The sequence below is a fragment of the Capra hircus genome, chromosome 4 (genome assembly GCF_001704415.2).
Source record: "Capra hircus breed San Clemente chromosome 4, ASM170441v1, whole genome shotgun sequence".
NCBI classification, from domain to species: Eukaryota; Metazoa; Chordata; class Mammalia; order Artiodactyla; family Bovidae; genus Capra; species Capra hircus.
The window spans coordinates 25,704,799-25,723,362 of NC_030811.1; positions in this window are offsets into that span (position 1 = coordinate 25,704,799).

Genomic DNA, 18,564 nt, shown 5'->3' on the forward strand with positions numbered 1-18,564 from the left:
AGTCAGGCAAGTTGATTCCTCCAGGTCCATTCTTCTTTCTCAAGATTGCTTTGGCAATTCGAGGTTTTTCGTATTTCCATACAAATCTTGAAATTATTTGTTCTAGTTCTGTGAAAAATATCGCTGGCAGCTTGATAGGGATTGCATTGAATTTGTAAATTGCTTTGGGTAGTATACTCATTTTCACTATATTGATTCTTCCGATCCATGAACATGGTATATTTCTCCATCTATTAGTGTCCTCTTTGATTTCTTTCATCAGTGTTTTATAGTTTTCTATATATAGGTCTTTAGTTTCTTTAGGTAGATATATTCCTAAGTATTTTATTCTTTTCGTTGCAATGGTGAATGGAATTGTTTCCTTAATTTCTTTTTCTACTTTCTCACTATTAGTGTATAGGAATGCAAGGGATTTCTGAGTGTTGATTTTATATCCTGCAACTTTACTATATTCATTGATTAGCTCTAGTAAGTTTCTGGTGGAGTCTTTAGGGTTTTCTATGTAGAGGATCATGTCATCTGCAAACAGTGAAAGTTTTACTTCTTCTTTTCCAATTTGGATTCCTTTTATTTCTTTTTCTGCTCTGATTGCTGTGGCCAAAACTTCCAGAACTATGTTGAATAGTAGCGGTGAAAGTGGGCACCCTTGTCTTGTTCCTGACTTTAGGGGAAATGCTTTCAGTTTTTCACCATTGAGGATAATGTTTGCTGTGGGTTTGTCATATATAACTTTTATTATGTTGAGGTATGTTCCTTCTATTCCTGCTTTCTGGAGAGTTTTTATCATAAATGGATGTTGAATTTTGTCAAAGGCCTTTTCTGCATCTATTGAGATAATCATATGGCTTTTATTTTTCAATTTGTTAATGTGATGAATTACACTGATTGATTTGCGGATATTGAAGAATCCTTGCATCCCTGGGATAAAGCCCACTTGGTCATGGTGTATGATCTTTTTAAAGTGCTGTTGGATTCTGATTGCTAGAATTTTGTTGAGGATTTTTGCATCTATGTTCATCAGTGATATTGGCCTGTAGTTTTCTTTTTTTGTGACATCTTTGTCAGGTTTTGGTATTAGGGTGATGGTGGCCTCATAGAATGAGTTTGGAAGTTTACCTTCCTCTGCAATTTTCTGGAAGAGTTTGAGTAGGATAGGTGTTAGCTCTTCTCGAAATTTTTGGTAGAATTCAGCTGTGAAGCCGTCTGGACCTGGGCTTTTGTTTGCTGGAAGATTTCTGATTACAGTTTCAATTTCTGTGCTTGTGATGGGTCTGTTAAGATTTTCTATTTCTTCCTGATTCAGTTTTGGAAAATTGTACTTTTCTAAGAACTTGTCCATTTCTTCCACGTTGTCCATTTTATTGGCATATAATTGCTGATAGTAGTCTCTTATGATCCTTTGTATTTCTGTGTTGTCTGTTGTGATTAGCATCCCGTTTAATAGCATCTCTTCCCTGAAGGCAACGGCTTAGGTCATGTGACTTTGTTTATTTTTCTTATGTATTTCATATGCTCTCTATATGCTTCAGTTTGGATAGTTTCTCTTGTTAGTTATCAGATTTACTTAGATTTTCTTCTTTAGTGTCTAATTTGCTGGTAAGCCCTTTATGTAATTAGATTTCATATTTTTTCCTATGGAACCTGTTAGACTAATGACATTCAGTCATGAAAAGCTATATAAGCATATTTAATATACCAAATATTCATAAAGTAGTGTTAGTAAATGTTTTAATTGTGTGAATTGAAGTACTGGACCAAATAGTTTTTGAATTGGATAATGTGTTTCTCTTCTATATGTGGATATTTCCCCCTATATTAATTGAGGTTTTGATTAGATTATGTTTTAATCTCATATTATAGGTCTATGTGTGTGGTTTTTTTTTTTTTAATAAATGGAGTTATGAAACTTCCTGGCTTCCGAGGTGGCATTAGTGGTAAAGAACCCACTTGCCAATGCAGGAGACCCAAGAGATGCAGGTTCGGTCCCTGGGTCAGGAAGGTCCCCTGAAGGAGGGCATGAAAACCCACTTCAATTTTCTTGCTTGGACAATCCTCATGGACAGAGGAGCCTGGCAGGCTACAGTCCATAGGACTAAGAAAAGTCGGACACGACTGAAGCAACTTAGCATGCACACATGAAACTTCCCAAGAGAATTTCCAAAAGTGCTCATAGACCAACATAGAATCTTCTAGATCCTCCAAGGGTTATCTATTGGCCAACTCTAGCCTCCCATCAAACAGTGTCTCTCCCCTGAAGGCAAAGGCTTAGGTAAAAGTTAGAGTCGGTATGCGTTGAAGAGTTACCTTAGACTATGCAATAAGAAAGAAGGAAGACTATTCTTTGCTCTGACCTCCACCATATTGGTAACCACTCAAAGATTTCTGGACACATAAGGAGTAGAGAGGGCAGGTACTGGGGAAATAGATTGGATTCCTTGTATGTCCAACCACATGAAGTTCAAACATTGGTTTAGTCACTACTCAGAGGCTATACTCACATTCCAAATCATGAATTTGAATACCTGAAATGCATGTGATAGTGTAATAAATATTAATTTGATCAGCTTTCCGATAACTATTTAGCTATATTGGTTTTCTCAGATCCAAATCAATATCTTTTCCCCTTGGCTTATATTTAAACTGGCCCTAAAGCCCCAGATCCTCTGTATCTGCTTATGGATTCCTAATTATTCTTTCCCCCCAATTTTTATTCCCAGGAGTCATCAAAGTTCCCCAGTTGTTCTCACTAAGGACTTCCCATTTGTTACCATCAGAGGGCGACTTTCAATAATTTCCTGGATCCAGGCTCCCTCTTGGGGTATAATTCTAAATTGCTCCCTGATGTCATTTCTTTACTCTTCCATTAAATCTCTCTAGAACACTGTCTTTTCCCCAAACCTATTATCATCAAAAACTCCCCCCTCCAGCCCTTTCCTAACCTACTCCCCAAGTGTAAACACAGTTACAGTTATAAAATCAGAGAGACATTCTTGTTTTCTTTTGTATAAGACTAGTTTTGATATTTCAGATCTCATGTCTTCCCCTGAGTATCAATCTCTCTTCATTCATCCATTGATATACCACTAGTTTGCCTTCTATCATATCTAAAACTAACATTTTCAAGCCATAGTTCTCTCTTCATTTGAAGCATGCAGTGGGTTTGCCCTGCCTGCTGATCTCCCACTGTTTCTGGACTGACCTGTCTCCATAAGTAAAGCAGTTGCAAGCTCCCTATAGTGAACTCAGCCTATTCGATGATGTTGTTTCATTCTTCTTGTAAGAACAGGCCTCTTCTTCTTCATCTAGTCATGGCTATGTGAAAGTTGATCAGTCGTGTCTGACTCTTTGTGACCTCACGGACTGTAGCCCACCAGACTCCTCTGTCCTTGCAGTTTTCTAGGCAAGAATACTGGATTGGGTCACCATTCCCTTCTCTAGGGGATCATTCTGACCCAGGGATCAAATCCAGGTCTCTTGCATTGCAGGAAGATTCTTTACTGTCTGAGACACCAGGGAAGCCCAGTCCTGGCTATCCTGCTATGTATTCACAAATGTGACCAGTTCAAAACTAATAGACATATCAGAGCTAAACTAAGAGCACAGAGCAGAGGTGTGTAGAGAGGTAAATGCCTCAAAGAGTCTTGGATAAGCCACATAAAGTCTTTGATTCTGGTTCCATGATGATTTTTTTCCTTGTAACTACTTCTTCTTTAAGAACAAGATAAAAAGGAAGAAAAGTTGAGGATGGCTATTTTGTACCACCAACACTGCATTGTTGTTGTTCAGTTGCTGACTCATGTCCAGTTCTTTGCAACCCCATGGACTGCAGCACGCCAGGCTTCCCTGTCCTTCACCATCTTCCTGAGCTTGCTCAAACTCATGTCCATTGGGTCAGTGATGCCATCCAACCATCTCCTCCTCCCTTCAATCTTTCCCAGCATTAGAGTCTTTTCCAATGAGTCAGCTCTTCGCATCATGTGGCCAAAGTATCGGAGCTTCAGCTTCAGCATCAGTCCTTCCAATGAGTATTCAGGACTGATTTCCTTTAGGATAGACTGGCTTGATCTCCTTGTAGTCCAAGGGACTCCTCTCAAGAGTCTTCTCCAACACCACAGTTCAAAAGCATCAGTTCTTCAGCGCTCAGCTTTCTTTATAGTCCAACTCTCACATCCATACATGACTACTGGGAAAACCATTGCTTTGACTATATAGACCTTTGTCAGCAGAGTGATGTCTCTGCTTTTTAATATGCTGTCTAGGTTTGTCATAGCTTTTCTTCCAAGGAGCAAGTGTCTTTTAATTTCATGGTGACAATGAAACATGGCAACAATGCATAGCAGTTAAAAATCAAGCCCCAAATCTCACATAGCCTATTTGTGATTTTTCAACTAGGCATTCAATTACTCATTTCACCTATGGATATAAATATTTGTGTCTACTTTGTACCAAGTACTACTGCTCCAGGCACTGGGGAGATAGTAGTGAACTAAGCATGCATAATCCATGCCACATTACAGTGTATGTTCTCCTAAAGGAGATGGATAAAAATTTTTAAAGTATATAGATTCAGATAAATCTAAGGACTTTGAAGAATAATAAAGCACAATAAAGAGATAGAATTTCAGTGGAAGAGAGTACCTATTTGGAAGGAAGACCTGCCTATGAGGTGACACTCACCCAGAAAAATGAATGGAGTGAGAGTATAAGCCATTGGGAGTTTTTGGTGAAGAGTGTTCTAAAGACTAGAATGAACAAACCTTGAAAGGAAATGAGCTTAGCCTGTTTAAGGAATAGCAAGAAGTCTAAGATGGCAAGAATTGCTGCTGCAATGGAGAGACTAACAGGAGATGAAGTTAGGGAGAAGGGTGATCTTGCATAAGATAGTAAAGAGTTTGGATTTTACTTTTTTCATTTATTTATTTTAAAATTATCTACCTGCGATGCAGGAGACCTGGATTCAGGACATGGGTTCAGTCCCTGGGTTGGGAAGGTCCCCTGGAGATGGGAATTTATTTGGCTGCGTTGGGTCTTAGTTGCAGCCCTTGGGATCTTTTGTTGCGGCACACAGACTCTCTAGTTGTAGCGTGCAGGCTCAGCAGCTGTGGCACACTGGCTTAGTAGCTCTGTAGCATCTGGGATCTTAGTTCCCTAACCAGGGATTGAACTCATGTCCCCTGCATTGCAAGGCAGATTCTCAACCACTAGACCACCAGAACGGAGAAGGCGATGGCACCCCACTCCAGTACTCTTGCCTAGAAAATCCCATAGACAGAGGAGCCTGGTAGGCTGTTTCCATGGGGTCGCAAAGAGTCGGACATGACTGAGCGACTTCCCTTTCACTTTTCACTTTCATGCATTGGAGAAGGAAATGGCAACCCACTCCAGTGTTCTTGCCTGGAGAATCCCAGGGATGGGGGAGCCTGGTGGGCTGCCGTCTGTGGGGTCACACAGAGTTGGACACGACTGAAGTGACTTAGCAGCAGCAGCAGACCACCAGAAAAGTTCTGAATTTTATTTTGAATGTGATAGGAAAGTATTGACAAGATTTGAGCAGAAGTCTGTGATTTTTTTTTCACATTAAAAAAAGACCTATCTATAGAAATACTTTTTTTCTTTCTTTCCCCTTCTTCTACACATTTTACACTGTCTCTGTATTTAACCAGGTGTTCATGAGGACATAAAAGAAGAAGGCCACTGTGCACCCGGGAAAATGGCATACTTGGACCATAGTTCATAGATTCTTTATTAAAAGTCAAGGAAGATCACTTGGAATTCTTTCTGATAAAAGTGTCTGATTTCTTAATGGAAACAGAGCTGATAAGAACTATCAATATGCATCTAATCTCTGACTGATACATTGTTCACTCCCTAACATTACTTCCTCTCCTCCCACCTCACCCCCCATTTTCCTGCAAAGAATATTCATCACTAAGAAAGCTGCAATTGTGTTTAGGCAGCCTATGGTAAAAGGGAGCTTTGGCTTAGACCAGGGTGGTTGAAAAGCAGTCATATTTGGAATACATTTGGATAATGGAATCAATAGTTCTTGATGATGAATTGAGTGGATGTGTAGTTGAGGAAATAAGAGGAATCAAGGATGCTTTCTGCCTGAACAACAGAATGAATGGCAATGTCATTCACTGAGATGGTAAAGACGGAGGGGGTCCAGGACAGCATTCAAGGCTGCCAGCCAACGATGGGCCTGGCAGGTGGGAAATAAGGGCAATAGTCCGAATCCAGCCTGGCAGTAGTTTTCTGCTTGCAGCCGGTGGACCACAGTGCTTCACTTGGGATGTGGCTGGAGCTGAGGGCTGGGCATGCTCTGCTCAGGAGACAGAAATTCCAGCTTGATACTTTTCCAAGAAGCCTCAGCCTAATAAATGAATAAGAGCAGAGGAACTAAGGAGATAAAAGGATGTTCCCCTCCAGCAAAATTCGTTCACTGTTTGGCTTGACTGTCAGCAACAAGCAAGTGGACTAACTGACCCAAATCTGAGACAGCAGTTGAGATCAAGCCCTGAGCCTTTGGAGTGGGCGCACTGACTCCAAGACCCTAGACTACCAGAGAACTAACCCTGCTGCTGCCGCTGCTGCTAAGTCGGTTCAGTGGTGTCCGACTCTGAGCGACCCCATACCCAGAAGAGCACCAGGCTCGCATGTCCCTGAGATTCTCCAGACAAGAATACTGGAGTGGGTTGCCATTGCCTTCTCCAATGCATCAAAGTGAAAAGTGAAAGTGAAGTCGCTCAGTCGTGTCCCACTCTTAGCGACCCCATGGACTGCAGCCTACTAGGCTCCTCCATCCATGGGATTTTCCAGGCAAGAGTACTGGAGTCGGGTGCCATTGCCTTCTCTGAGAACTAACCCTACGTGGTATCAAATAGTGAGAACTCACACAAAGGAAATCACTGGAATACATGACCTGGCATCACCCAACCACCAGTAACACCCTGTGCAGGAAACCTCATCTAAACAACAAACAAAACAAAAATACAAGCCCAATCATCAGCAGGCAGGATTACCACCTCTCTCAGCCTTGCCCATCAGAGGAAAAACAAACAAACAAAAAATCAGCACAAATCTCACCCTATACAAAGCTTACACAAACCACTGGATCAAACTTAGGAGGGCAGAAGCCAAAAGGAAGAAAGAATTTAATCTTGAAGACTTGGAAAAGGAGACCTCAAACACAATAGGTTAAAAAAAATAATGAAAAGGCAGAGAAACACTATACAAACGAAGGAACACTAGAAACATAGAAATCCAAATAAATGAAGAGGAAATAAGCAACCTACCTAAAAAAGAACTCAGAATAATCATAGTAAAGATGATCAAAAACCTTGAAAACAAAATGGGGAAAGTGCAAGAATCAATTAACAATGACCTAGAAGAATTAAAGAACAAACATACAGAGACAAACAATGCAATTACTGAAATTAAAAATACTCTAGGAGGAATCAATAGTAGAATATCTTAAGCAGAAGAATGAATCAGTGAGCTGGAAGATAAAATGGTGGAAATAACTTCTGAAGAGCAGAATAAAGTAAAAAGACTGAAAAGAACTAAGGATAGTCTCAGAGACCCCTGGAACAATATCAAATGCACCAACATTTGAATTTAAGTGTCCAAATAGGGATCCCAGAAGAAGAGAAAAAGAAAGGGTTTGACAAAGTTTCTGAAGAGACTATAGTTGAAAATTTCCCCAACATGGAAAAGGAAAAGTCAATCAAGTCCAAGAGGCACAAAGAGTCCCATACAGTATAAATCAAAGGAGAAACACACCAAGACACATACTAATCACTAATAAAGACTAAACACAAAGAAAGAATATTAAAAGCAACAAGAGAGGAGCAACAAGTAACATACAAGGGAAACCTCATACTGTTTACAACCAATCTTTCAGCAGAAACTCTGCAGGCCAGAAGGGAATGTCAGGATATATTTAAAGTACTGAAAGGGAAAAATCTACAACCAAGATTACTGTATCTGGCAAGGATCTCATTTAAAATTGACAGAGAAATAAAATGATTTTTAGACAAGCAAAAGTTAAGAGAATCCAGTACCACCAAACTAGCTTTACAACAAATGTTAACCCAACTTATATAGTCAAGAAATACAACAGAAGAAAAAAGATCTACAAAATCAACCCCAAACAATTAAGAAAATGGCAATAGGAACATATATATCAATAATTACCTTAAATGTAAATGGATTAAATGCTCCAACCAAAAGACACAGACTGGCTGAATGGATATAAAAACAAGACCCATATATATGCCGTCTACAAGAAACCCACTTCAAACCTAAAGACACACATAGACTGAAAGTGAGAGGATGGAAAAATATATTCCATGCAAATGGGAAGCAAAAGAAAGCAGGAGTAGTAATCCTCATAGCAGACCAAATAGACCTTAAAACAAAGAAGATTACAAAAGATAAGGAAGGACACTACATAATGATCAAGGGATCAATTCAAGAGGAAGACACAACAATTGTAAATATCTATGTTCTCAACATAGGAGCACCTCAATACATAAGACAAACACTAACAGACATAAAAGGAGAAATTGACAGTAACACAATAATAGTAGGAGAATTTAACACCCCGACACCAATGGACAGATCATCAAAACAGAAAATAAGGAAGCACAAGTCTTAAATGATACATTAGATGAGACAGATCTCATTGATATCTTCAGAACATTCTATCCAGATGCAGAAGAATGCAACTCCTTCTCAAGTGCACATGGAACATTCTCCAGGATAGACCATATCTTGGGTCACAAATCAAACCTCAGTAAATTTAAGAAAATTGAAATCATATATAGCATCTTCTCTGACTGCAATGCTATGAGACTAGATATCAATTACAAGAAAAAAAACTGTAAGAAACCCAAACACATGGAGATTGAACAACACATTTCTAAATAACCAACAGGTTACTGAAGAATTCAAAAGGGAAATCAAAAAATTTCTAGAAACAAATGACAATGAAAATAGGACAACTCAAAACCTATGGGATGCAGCCAAAGCAGTCCTAAGAGGGAATTTTACAGCAATACAATCCTACCTTAAGAAACAAGAAAAACATCTAATAGACAACCTAACTTTACACCTAAAATAACTGGAAAAAGAAGAAGAACAACAACAAAAAAGTCTAACATTAGTAGAAGGAAAGAAATCATAAAGATCTGAGCAGAAATAAATGAAAAAGAAAAGAAAGAATAATAAAAATTAATAAAACTAAAAGTTGGTTCTTTGAGAAGATAAACAAAATTGACAACCCTTTAGCCCGACTCATCAAGAAAAAAAGACAGAAGAATCAAATCAGCAAAATTAGCAATGAAAAAGGAGAGGTTACAACAGACAATGCAGAAATACAAAGGATTATAAGAGACTGTTATGAACAACTATACGGCAATAAAATAGATAACCTGGAAGAAATGGACAGATTCTTAGAAAAGTTCAATCTTCCAAGACTGAACCAGGAACAAATAGAAATTATGAACAACCCAATTACAAGCACTGAAATTGAAGGTGTGATCAAAAATCTCCCAAAAACAAAATCCCAGGACCATATGGCTTCACAGGAGAATTCTATCAAGCATTTAGAGAAGAGCTAATGCCTGTCCTCAGAGAAGGCAATGGCAACTCACTCCAGTACTCTTGCCTGGAAAATCCCATGGACGGAGGGGCCTGGTGGGCTGCAGTCCATGGGGTCGCTAGGAGTCGGACACGACCAAGCAACTTCACTTTCACTTTTCACTTTCATTCATTGGAGAAGGAAATGGCAACCCACTCCAGTGTTCTTGCCTGGAGAATCCCAGGGATGGGGGAGCCTGGTGGGCTGCCGTCTATGGAGTCGCACAGAGTCGGACACGACTGAAGCGACTTAGCAGCAGCAGCAATGCCTATCCTTCTAAACCTCTTTCAAAAAACTGCAGAGGAAGGAACATTTCCAAATTCATTCTGGGAGGCCATCATCACTCTGATACCAAAACCAGACAAAGTCAATAGAAAAAAGGAAAATTACAGGCCAATATTACTAATGAACATAGATGAAAAAATCCTCAACAAAATTTTAGCAAATTTTAGAATTCAGCAACACATCAAAAAGCTCATACACCATGATCAAGTTGAGTTTATTCCAGGAATGCAAGGATTCTTCAAGATACACAAATCAATCAATGTGATACACCATAGTAACAAATTGAAAGATAAAAGCCATATGATAATCTCAATAGATGCAGAAAAAGCCTTTGACAAAATTCAGCACCCATTTATAATGAAAACTCTTCTAAAAATGGGCATAGAAAGAAACTACCTCAACATAGTAAAGGCCATGTATGATAAGCCTATAGCAAACATTCTCAATGGTGAAAAACTGAAAGCATTACCCCTAAGATCAGGAACAAGACAAGGGTGTCCAATTTCACCACTATTATTCAACATAGTTCTGGAAGTCCTAGCTACAGCAATCAAAGAAGAAAAAGAAATAAAAGGAATACAGACTGGAAAAGAAGTAAAGCCCTCACTGTTTGCAGATGACATGATACTATACATAGAAAATCCTAAAGATAGTATGAGAAAATTACTAGAGCTAATCAGTGAATTTAGCAAAGTTGCAGGATACAAAATCAATACACAGAAATCATTTGCATTTCTATATATTAACAATGAAAAATCAGAAAGAGAAAAGGAATCAATCCCATTCACCATTGCAACAAAAAGAATTAAATATGGGCTTCCCTGGTGGCTCAGAGGTTAAAGTGTCTGCCTGTAATACAGGAGACCCCAGTTCAATCCCTGGGTCAGGAAGATCCCCTGGAGAAGGAAATGGCAACCCACTCCAATATTCTTGCCTGGAGAATCCCATGGAGGAAGGAGCCTGGTAAAGAGTCTGACACGACTGAGCTACTTCACTTTCACTTTCAAACTTACCTAAGGAGACAAAAGAACTGTACATAGAAAATTATAAATCACTGATGAAAGAAATCAAAGATGACAAGAACAGATGGAGGGATATTCCATGTTCCTGGGTAGGAAGAATCAATACTGTGAAAATGTCTATACTACCAAATGCAATCTACAGGTTCAATGTGATCCCTATCAAATTACCAATGGCATTTTTCACAGAACTAGAACAAAAAATTTTGCAACTCATATGGAGACACAAAAGACCCTGAATAGCCAAAGCAGTCTTGAGAAAAAAGAATGGAGCTGGAGGAATCAATCTTCCTGACTTCAGATTATACTACAAAGCTACAGTCATCAAGACAGTATGGTACTGGCACAAAAACAGAAATATAGACCAATGGAACAAGATAGAAAGCCCAGAAATAAACCCATGCACCTATGGATACCTTATTTTTGACCAAGGAGGCAAGAATATACAAAGGGGCAAAAGCAGCCTTTTCAATAAATGGTGCTGGGAAAACTGGACAGCTACATGTTAAAGAATGAAATTAGAACACTTCCTAACACCATACACAAAGATAAACTCAAAATGGATTAAAGACCTAAATCTAAGACCAGAAACTATAGAACTTTTAGAGAAAAACATAGGCAGAACATTTGATGACATAAATCAAAGCAAGATTCTCTATGACCCACCTCCTAGAGTAATGGAAATAAAAAGTAAACAAATGGGACCTGATTAAACTTAAACGGTTTTGCACAGCAAAGGAAACTATAAGCAAGGTGAAAAGACAACCCACAGAATAGGAGAAAATAATAGCAAATGAAAAAACTGACAAAGGATTAATTTCCAAAATATACAAGCAGCTCATACAGTTCAATGCCAGAAAAGCAAACAACTCAATCAAAAAGTGGAGGAAAGAGCTAAAAGACATTTCTCCAAAGAAGACATACAGATGGCTAACCAATTTATGAAAAGATGCTCAACATCACTCATTATTAAAGAAATTCAAATCAAAACCACAATGAGATATCACCTCACACCAGTCAGAATGGCCATCATCAAAAAGCCTACAAACAATACATGCTGGAGAGGGTGTGAAGAAAACGGAACGCTCTTGCATTGTTGGTGGGAATGTAAATTGATACAGCCACTATGGTAGATGGTATGGAGATTACTTTAAAAACTAGGAATAAAACCACCATATGACCCAGCAATCCCCCTCCTAGGCATATACCCCGAGGAAACCCCACTGTTCATTGCAGCACTATTCACAATAGCTAGAATATGGAAGCAAGGCAGATGTCCCATGACAGATGAATGGATAAAGAAGTTGTGGTACATACACACAATGGAAGATTACTCAACCACAAGAAGGAACACATTTGAGTCAGTTCTGATGAGGCGGATGAACCTAGAAGCTATTATACAGAGTGAAGTGAGTCAGAAAGAGAAAGATAAATATCATATTTTAACACACATATATAGAATCTAGAAAAATGATACTGAAGAATTTATTTACAGGGCAGCAATAGAGAAACAGACATAGAGAATAGACTTATGGACATGGGGCGAGATGAGGAGAGGGTGAGATGTATGAAAAGAGTAACATGGAAACTTACATTACCATATGTAAAATAGATAGCCAATGGGAATTTGCTGTATGGTTCAGGAAACTCAAACAGCTGTTCTATATCAACCTAGAGGGTTGGGATGGGGAGGGAGATGGGAGGGAGGTTCAAAAGCGAGGGGATATATGTATGCCTATGGCTGATTCATGTTGAGGTTTGACAGAAAACAACAAAATTCTGTAAAGCAAGTATCCTTCAACAAAGATACAAATTGGAAAAAAAAAGACTAAGGGAGGAATGACAGGGAGGGAGGATCAAGGATTATTTTGAACTTGTCAGTCTGAAATGCCTGTTAGCATCCAAGAGCAGATATAAACTGCTATTACATCTGGTCCCCAACCAGAATGTAAGCTCCAAAAGAATAGGGATTTTTGTCTGTTTTGTTTTCTACCATATTCTTGAAACCTAGATGAGGCCCTGGGACATAGCAGATGCTTGATAAATATTTGCTGAGTGACTGGACAAATAAATGAATAAATATGAGTCTGAGACTTTTTAGTTTGGAGTCCGGATGTATAGACCTTGCTGAACAAAATGATGAAAAGCAAATTGTGGCGACAGATACCATATATTAATATCTAAATTGGTGAGAGAAAGCCAAGTCCGAGGGGCTTCTTCCATCTATCTGAACTCAAATTCAGATTTCTGGATTGGCCTGCCACATGGAGAAAAGGGGGGCAAGGAGAATGGAGGGCCAGAGTCTGAACAGAAGAGTGAGCCAATCCATTTATGTGATCTTTTTTAGAGATTATTTTATTTTATCTAATTTTGGCTGCCATGGGTCTTTGTTGCTGCAAACAGTCTTTCCCTAGTTGCAGCTAGTGGGAGCTAGTCTCTAGCTGTGGTGTACCAGCCTCTCATTGCAGTGGCTTCTCTTGTTGCAGAGCGCCAGCACTGTGTGCACAAGCTTCCATAGTTTGGGTGTGTGGGCTCAGTTGTCATGGTGCATGGGCTCAGCTGCCCTGCAGCATTTGGATCTTCCAGACCAGGGGTCAAACCTGTGTCCCCTGCCATGGCAGGTGGATTCTTCACCACTGGACCATGAGGGAAATGCTATGTGATCTTTCAATGTATAAGACCTCTCCAAAAACAAAGAAAGCCTCAACAGTGATTTTAATTTCCCTCTTGAGGGAAAACAATGTGGGAATATGAAAAAGAAGAGACTCCCTCCCCATTTCTAACCCCCTCACCCTAAGTCTACAATATAAAATATTGTTGTTTTTAAAGCTTTTGCCAGTATTGAAATTTAATACATGGTTTGGTGTGAAAAATGTACTGTAGAGGAAGTATATATATATACATACTTATTTATATAGTATATATAAGTGTATATATATACATATTTATTTATATAGTATATATAAGTATATATATATATATATATATACATATATAGTTTGGCATGATTATGTATCATCCTATATCACTGTTGCTGGCTATTACACTATGAAAAGCCTGGTGTTATTTGAAATAACTGGAAGGATCAAGAATATAAAAATGTAAGAGTGTGAGGGGGAAGCTTCTTAGTTTCAGCCTCCTGAAATGCCAATAAACCAGTGCTAATTACCAAGAGTCTACCTTTTGTGGGTGGACTCAATCTTGACTCAATTGTGATACTCTGTCTCCCATGTTGTGTGTGTGTGTGTGTTTGTTGCTCAATCATGTCCAACTCTTTGTGACCTCATGGTCTATAGCCTGCCAGGCTTCTCTTTCCATGGAATTCTTCAGGCAAGTATATTGGAGTGGGATACCATTCCCTTCTCCAGGGAATCTTCCTGACCCAGGGATTGAATACATATTTCCCACATTGCAAGGGGATTCTTTACTGTCTGAGCTATCAGGGAAGCCCTATGTCTCCGCTATCAGGGTAGAATTCTAGAATACTGTCAAATACTTTTCTCTCATGGAGAGAGGCATCTGAATTTATCACATCTATTTCCTGAACTGTTCTGTTTTACAGTTGGGTCTTTGATGTTTGGACTGACAAGCTAAGAATCTGCAACCTTGTTTTCTGGTGCCATTGAAATAGATCAGGAGAAAGGCTCTAAAGAGACAGGAAAATGCAATGTGTCAGTGGGGTTGGGAAGGTGCCACGGATGCAAAAGCATGTGTTCTGCCTCTCCAAATAGCATTCTATCAAAACATTTAGAAACCTGCCATGGCAGGCAGCTCTAGTCCCAAGATTTTTCCTGAGACCACCTTCTGTCCCATACTGTCCATCTTGTATATTAAAAAAAAAAAAAATCCCCTTTTGTTTCTCCTTTGGTGCCCATATCCCTGACACATCGATGCTAAATTAAGTGAAAGCTCTGTGTAAAAAAGAAGCTTCCATTCTGTCTTGTGAGTAAATATCCCCATATTTTAAATAGACAGACCTACAAACAAATCTTATGGCCTCTAATTTCTCAGGTTCCCAGTCCCCTGCTTGCATTCATGTGTCTCTATTTCTGGCAGTCTTTCTTAGCTCTGTATTTATTTCACAATGACTATTACATTCCTCGCCTCCTCCTGCTACATTCTCCTCCTCATAGAATTCATTAACTCTGAAAGTCATTTTCCATTCATTCATCACTGAATAATGCTAGTTCTGTTCAGATTTGGTATTGATCAACAGATGACATGAATGAATGTTTCAACCCTGCTCCCACTCTGCCCAGGAATGGAAGGCAGGTTGCTAAGCAAGGCTTTCTTTCCAGGCTCCAGTTTCTAGCAGGCTTTCATTTTTGCTTTGCTCTGGGGATAATTTCTTGAAACCCCTATTTCCTTGTTCACTAGTATTTGAACTAATATAAAACGTTCAAACTCAGCCTCAGCATTCACAGAAGCCAGCATGTTGAAGTATTTAAGGTACCAAACATATCTCCTCCCCTTACAGGTTCTAAAGCAATGGGGTAGGAGGGGAGGCGGGAGGGGGGCAGGGGTGGGGTGGGGAAGCAAGAATCAAATAAGTTCAAAGTATCTGTTTTGGCTGGAGGCTAATTTTGAGTCTGTGTTTGGGACCTGAATATAAATTTGGGTTTTTAATACATCCCTGTAGTCCCCAGGTAACTTACCACCTGTTGCCGGCAGGCTATTTCAAAAAGCAAGAGCCAAAACTGAGACATCTATCCTTGCTCTGCACTATATGCCACTACTTTTTCTTTGCAGAAAAGGAGGGAGGGTGTTACCATGCTAATACTTTTAAAAGCATAGAAGTTTCTGTTTTATAACAGTTATTTTATTATTTTATTTTTGGCCATGCTGCAAGACATGTGGGATCTTGGCTCCCCAACTAGGGACCAAACCTGTGCCCCCTGCAGTGGAAGAGCAGAATCTTAATTACTAGACTGCCAGAGAAGTCCCTTATAAGCAGTTAGAAATAGGAAGAGAGGAAGAAAGTGGTTCCACAAAGAGTTCTCCCTGCCTGGTGCCCTCACCTAAACCTCTTTGTACTGAGGTGACATCTCCCAGAATGCACTTTGCCACCCCCAAGCACCCCATCCTCACCACCCAGCATTCACCGGGACTGTGAGGTCTCTTGTGGAGGCAGGAGGGCTGAGGAGGAACCATTCTTAGTTCTCATCAGAGAGCAACAGCCAAGGGGTAATCAAAGGGATGACCGACTTGAGTTTTGGTGGACACCGTCCCTGTGTTTGGAAAGAAGACAGTCAGTGGGGGGAGTGTGTGATGCACTCACATTATCTTTTCTCAGATGGTCTCCGTTCAAGGACATCCTGGCTTTGCTGTGAATTCAAGTTTAGTAGGCTTTTTCCATCTGAATGATCTGCCTTGTAGTTGGCGGCATGGGCTTGTTTTTTAAGCTTTGATACTTTTCATGAGTTCTTCATCTTTTTCTGTACCTTCAGAAGTTGCAGTTTAGGTACTTTAAGGTAGAATCTCTTCTCTCTTTTCTCATCTCTTCCCCTGATTTCTGGTGCTCCTTTCGCCTGGTTCTCCAGCCTCTGGTTGGCAAATCACTCCAGTTCAGCCTTTTTGTTGGTTTGTTTTTTAACTCCATCCACTTGTTGCGCTCTTCCTTTGGTGTTTGCTTGGTCTGAGGCGCTGTCCTGTGCCTTAGCGTCATTTCAGCCCACCATTCTCCTCTTGAGCTTATCTACTCCAATATCTTCAATGAGCACATGAACTTGAGGCTGATCCCCAAATGTGTAATTCTTTCCCAAACCTCTCTTTTGAGCCCCAGACCCATATTTTAAGCCATTTACCAGATACTGTCCCCACCTGCACCTTGTACTCAATTGACCAAAACCAAAATTCATCACTTATCCCCCAAACTGACTCCATTTCCTTTATTCTTCATTTTGGTAAATTATACCTACATCACTCAGGCTAGCAATGTGACTATGACATTCATGAGAGTGTGGATCCAACTGGTTACCAAGTCCTATTGATATCACCTTTCTAATGTATTTCAGATCTTTTATCCTTCTTCACTGCTACTACCTTTCAGTTCAATCATTCAGTCGTGTCCGACTCTGCGACCCATGGACTACAGCAGGCCAGGCATCCCTGTCCATCACCAACTCCCAGAGCTTGCTCAAACTCATGTCCATAGAGTCAGTGATGCCATCCAACCATCTTACCCTCTATCGTCCCCTTCTCCCCCTGCCTTCAATCCTGCCTTTAGAACTTTTATAAGTTCAGGGCTTTCTTGTTTGTTTCAAACAACAGAAATGAACTGATTAAGCAAAACAAGGGATTTATTTGAAAAGACATTGGGAAGGCTGACAGGGTTGAAGGGAGAACTGAATAACCCCACTTCAGGGAACCTAGATCTGGGGCAGTTCTGGGGGCCTTGGCAGGTGGAGCTCAGACTTTCTGTCTGTGACACTGCGTTGGGTAACTCAGCTGCAATCATCTTTCATCTCTGTCTTTATCAAATGTTCAGATTCCTAGCAGAGAAAATCTGGTGGGCCATCTTTGAGTAAGTCATCCAGGGTTAGGCACAAGTGAGTGGCACAAGTTTGTGACTGCTATAGACTTATAACTTCTCAACCCTCCCTCAGTACTGTCATAGCCTTCTGCAAGTCCTCTTCATCTTTCCAATCTATAGCTCACACCACCATCATTTTCATATTTTAAAAATATATCTTGTTCAAAGTATCCCTACTTGACATCCTTCCTTCAAGTATAACGGAATAACCTGTAAGTTTCTTTTAGAGACTTCACTCTAGGATTTGGATCCTGGCTTTCTCTCCAGTCTCATCTCTTGCTACCTTTTCATGAAATCTTACCTTCCAGGCATACTGCGGTTACTGGCAATGCTCCTAAACAAGTCGTGCCTTGTTCTGTGTTCATGTTTTTGTGTGTGTTCCTCCCTCATTCTCCCTCTCTTCTTTTCACCTGGTCAATACATTCATCTTTCCAGACTCAGTTTAGACATTAGTTCCAAACCTCTTCCTGTCTCTTATCATCCAGGTTAAGTCCTTTTCCCTTCTACTCCACTGGCATCCTGAATATATCTCTAACATACACACTGCAATATGTTTCATTCAGCACTCTCCTTGTCTTCTTGGTTAAAATGTGAGCTCCTTGAGGTTGAAGACTACATCTAATTTATGTTTGGTTTCCATTACCTAGGACAGTGCCTAACATGTCATAGTAAAGTATACTGAAATAAATAAAACTGATTTTGAATGCCTGATGTATAAAGCAGAGCTTACTGCCTAAGAGGCAAACACCCTACATATAAGAAAAGCACACGCAGAACAACAATTTACTGTGTAATTGCTTGCACAAAAAAACGGAGCCTGCAGGCTAGAGTGTGAGGTTGCATTGATATGAAAACTCTTCTCCCAAGAAGAAAGGTCTGAGAAGTAACATAAAGAGGAAGACTCAAGTGGATCAAAGAGGTTGGGAAGAGAGTTTGGAGTTTGGAAAATGAGAGAAATAAATGCTTACTTTATAAATGTGTTTGAGGGATCGGCTAAAACCACTGGCTAGGCAGAGGCTGATTAAGATACAGTGAAAATATATCCTTACTGCATTGCACAGGGATATTGCACAGGATATGAAATA